Source organism: Peromyscus californicus, unplaced genomic scaffold (assembly GCF_007827085.1).
Source record: "Peromyscus californicus insignis strain IS unplaced genomic scaffold, ASM782708v3 Scaffold_22__1_contigs__length_63687245, whole genome shotgun sequence".
Taxonomy (NCBI): Eukaryota; Metazoa; Chordata; class Mammalia; order Rodentia; family Cricetidae; genus Peromyscus; species Peromyscus californicus.
In genome coordinates, this window is record NW_026294525.1 from 28,336,008 (window position 1) to 28,340,654 (window position 4,647).

At 43.1% G+C, this 4,647-nt stretch overlaps 1 pseudogene; it reads left to right on the forward strand.

Moving 5' to 3' along the window:
* The first annotated feature begins 1,946 nt into the window (after nt 1–1,946).
* On the forward strand, nt 1,947–3,784 carry LOC128118115 (small ubiquitin-related modifier 4-like; annotated as a pseudogene).
* Nucleotides 3,785–4,647: the final 863 nt, after the last annotated feature.

Consider the following 4,647-nt stretch of genomic DNA (forward strand, 5'->3'; position numbering starts at 1 on the left):
GTTGAGTTTTATAACAATTCAAGTTATATTTTCTAAAGTCTGATTTCTTTGTGAGAGGTAGTTGTATAGTTAGAGCTTCTTGGGGGTACAAATGAAACCCATAACTTGCAGTAGACATTCTCTCCTTGTCTGTATGCTAATGTGATGACACAAATTTGCGTGTCTCCCGACATGCCTTAGCCTAGGCTGCAGTCAGGGAGTAGGGAGGTAGAGTCCGTGTCAGTGGACTTAGCACCCACCCCCTTTGCCAGGTTCTCTGATTTCAGAAGAGCCTAACTTGCCCATCGCTTATTTATTAATGTTGATTGTAAAGAACTTAGAAATAAAAACCATCATACAGTAGGGTCTCCATTTTGAATGGCACTATGGCTAGTCTTAGTGCTTTCCATATACTAACTCATTCAATCCCCACATCAATACTCTGGATGTAGGCTTTTGTTAGCCTCCTCCACTCAGTGGATGAGAAACTGGGCAGAGGCAGTTACTAGCCCAGTTAGTCTCCCAGGATCTCATAGCTTTTTAAATAGTGAGTTAGGATTTGAATCCAGGCAGATGGATTTTCCAACCCACATTTTAACCATGGGAAACACTGTAAACACTTATAAAATTTTAACCTATTTATTTAAACTTTGTGTTATTACTGAAAGCGTTTCAGACAGTTTACAGATAAAGTGTGTAAAAACTGCAGCAACAAATTTCAACAGTCAAAAAACCTTAAGACTGCAATGTTCTGTATTTACCACTAGAGGGAAGTACAACACCGAGCACGCCCAGGCTGACAGCAGCTGTTCACCACATCCAGATGACAACTGTTTAGAAGTCATAGACAGAACAAGGTTAGATTAAGTAGTAATTGCACAAGCAGCTTATATAAAGGGGAGTCATAAATTATAAATAGCCATATCCTTGACAAACCTAAGATTACTCATATCATTAAGCTAATTCAACTTTCCTCCAGCAAATAGATACATATCTTTAATTAAATTATACTTATTGTTTATTTACCTGTTTTATGTGGATATGTGTAGGTCAGAGGACAGTTTTGAGGAATTTTTCGTAAGGGCTCTGGAGGCTCAGTCTCAAGTCGTCAGGTCCAACGGCAAGTGCTTTTACCCACTGAGCCATCTGGCTGGCCCACAAGTAGATAATTGTTAAGAGTCAGTAATTAAGCAAGGCGTGGTGGTGTTTAGTTAACATTCAAGATTACTTTAGGTCTCTTCCAAGTTCCTAAGCTTGATAGGACTATTTTACTGCTAGGAAAAGCACAGGATTGCTGTGAGTAACATGACAATAAGTTTTGCTTTTATCTCAGCTTTATCTTGGTAAGGTGATGGAAGTTTGACTGAGTAACTAGAGTTTATACATGCATTATAATACATGCATGTATTGTAATTGTGTAAAAGATCATCTTCCCTTCATGTCCCCTGATGTTAGTCCAGCATCTGGGTCAAGAGCTAATCCTGAGTGGGGCATTAGCAATTTTAGAGCCTGCTGTGGATGTCTTTCTGTATGCTGTGAATATGTGTTGCTCTGATTGGTTGATAAATAAAATGCTGATTGGCCAGTAGCCAGACAGGAAGTATAGACAGAGTAAGCAGACAAGGAGAATTCTGGAAAGAGGAAGGCTGAGTTAGGAGTTGCCAGCCAGTCACAGAGGAAGCAAGTTGACAAGGCAGAACTGAGAAAAGGTACCAAGCCACGTGGCTAAACATAAATAAGAATTATGGGGGGTTGGGGATTTAGCTCAGTGGTAGAGCGCTTGCCTAGCAAGTGCAAGGCCCTGGGTTCGGTCCTCAGCTCCGACAAAAAAAAAAAAAAAAAAAAAAGAATTATGGGTTAATTTAAGTGTAAGAGCTAGTCAGTAATAAGCCCGAGCTAATGGCCGACGGTTATAATTAATATAAGCTTCTGAGTGATTATTTTATAAGCTGACCACAGGACTGCAGAGGCCTGGCAGGACCGGGGAAACCTTCCTACTACAAGAACCACCCACTCGGCCGTGGAGTTGTGTGTGTGATGGAGTCAGGTGTGCTGAAGGTTCCCTCTGGGTGGGCTGCAGCCTGCAGCATCTGTCTGTGGCCTTGGCCTGGCTGTCCTCCCCAAGGACCCTTCAGGTTAGTTCTGCCTTAAACAGCTGGTAGCTACAGGGCTGTGCTTAGCCTGCTATTGCCAGCCTTCCCCGGAAGCCATACCGTGCTTCCTGCCTCCATAACCTGATTGTGGTTAGATGATGACTAATCTTAACAGCCACATTCAGTGAACACTTAGTTTGTATTAGCCATAATACTGAGTGCTGTAATGAACTTTCACTTGTTAAGTCCTTTCCATAACTTCCTCATGGGCACCATCACACTCATTTCAGAGGAATGGGGAGGTCAGTACTAGACCCGAGATTATGCCACTGGAAGCTGCTGAGCCACGACTCGTGACCCAGGCAGTCTGGCTCTGAAGTCCGAGCCACTGACAAACTCCCCCACCCTATGGCATCCACCATTCCCTGTGACTTCAGTCCTTCATTCATGCTCAAGAGAGGCATACAACTTTGGTCCACAAAAGGACACACGGGTACAACCCCATGTCTTTTTGTTTGCCGTTTCTACCACATAGGATTCCTCTTCCTGTTCAATATGTTTTTTTCTAAAGCCTTTCAGTGGATGTGTTATTGCCTACTCTTTCACTCAGAACCATGAGCTTCTTTCTGCTGTTAGATCTGTTGCAATAATTGCTTCCTGGCCTGACTCTCTACAGTCCCACCAGGTTCTTCTGAGCAACTTGAGGATAGGAGCTGGGTCTTATTTACTCTTTCTTCCTCCTAGGTATATAGTTTACTTCATTTAGCACAGCTTTTCAAGAGAGATAGTTATCCCTATTCTATAGATAAAGACAACAAAGTGTATAGGACTCCTCTAACAAGTGGGAGAGCTGGGATTGAACCCAGGGTACCTGATTAATAATCTGTATATGCCACTGTTAGACCTCTTTTGACACACGGTATCCCATTTGTCAAAATAGTCATGATGTAAATGCAAAACTATCAGGATTGGGCCTAAATTGGGTGTGGTTGTGCATTTGAGAGGCGGAGGCAGGAGGATCAGGAGTTTAAGGTTAACTCGGCCTACAAGAGATTGTCTCAAAAACAAATCCCAAACTCCCTTGGTTTAGTGACTCAGAACTGTAATTCTAGCTGCCTGAAAGGCTGAGGTAGGAAGATTGCGAGTTCAAGGTATGCTTGGGCCACAGAGTGAGGCCAAGGTCAGGCTGGGAATTTAGACACTGTCACAAAAAAGTGAAAAGGAAGGCTGGGATATAGCTCAGCACTTGCCCAGCATTATAAAAGGCTCTAGGTCCAACTCAGTATTGGGGAAAAAAAAAAACAAAACTTATGTACAATCAGCTCAACCCTCTGCCTGATTCACAATGCAGCCACCTTCTGCTGCTGCCCCTGGTGTTGTGTGGTCCTTCGGTGTGGACGTGGTTCCTCTTTTGTGAAGCATCCTCCAGAGAGACTCCAGGATGGCCATGGCCAGTGAGAAACCCAGGGAAAGACTGGAGACTGAGAACAGTGGTCTCAGTAATCTGAAGATGGCAGGGCAGATGGTCCTGTGGCGCAGTTTAAGGTTAAGAGGCAGGCACCACTGAGTGAGCTAACGAAAGCCTGTTGTGAAGCACAGGATTTGTCTGCGAGGCAGATCAGATTCCAGGTGGACGGCAGACACGTCTGTGTACACTTGGAAGAGGAGGGTGAAGATCCAATGTATTCTACCAGCAGACAGGTGTCTACTGAGAAAACTTCTGTGCCAGGATTTTGTGATTGATCAGAAACACACTCTCCATTAGGAAGACCCAATTTGGTTCTAATCATGTCCCCACTACCACAGTACAGTTTCTCTGTCCCCTCACTGACCTTCCCTAACTGTACTCTATTGCATATAAAGCTGGCATATGTGCACAAGCCTTTTGCACTTAAAAAATCAGAGCAAAGACTGAACGGCCAACGTTCTGTTTTGGTTGACATCAGATGGAAGCAGTATGGAGCAGAGTACCAATTCTGTGAAAATAGCCCCTTCTCAGTTAGTGGCAGGGTCACTCAGCTCTTCATACCCAGGAAGTTTTTTGTTCTTGTTGTTTTAACAACAACAACAAAAACCTAAAACTAAACAAAACAAAATCCTTGCTTACCTTGTTCACGAATTTTAATGTTGTTGTCATTGTAAAGCTTAGGATAGTTTTCTAGCACTTTTACACATAGCTGTTGGCATGTAGGGCAAGCTGCCTTCAAGTAGGGGTACAAAATGAATCTTAGCTTTCTCTGCAAGCCAAGCATCTTGTTTAATCCCAGCACTCGGGAGGCAGAGCCAGGCGGATCTCTGTGAGTTCGAGGCCAGCCTGGACTACCAAGTGAGTCCCAGGAAAGGCGCAAAGCTACACAGAGAAACCCTGTCTCGAAAAACCAAAAAAAAAAAAAAAGAAAAAAAAGAAAAAAGAAATAAACTTAAAAAAAACAAACAAACTACTACCTTTATGATTTCTAACAGACTTTACCTAAGGAAATAAAAGATAAAATGCAAGCTAATTGATCAAATCTGTGCAGCTAGGTTTCAAGGCTAGGATTTATACCAGATTGTCTAAGGCCGGCAGAAGGCTGGA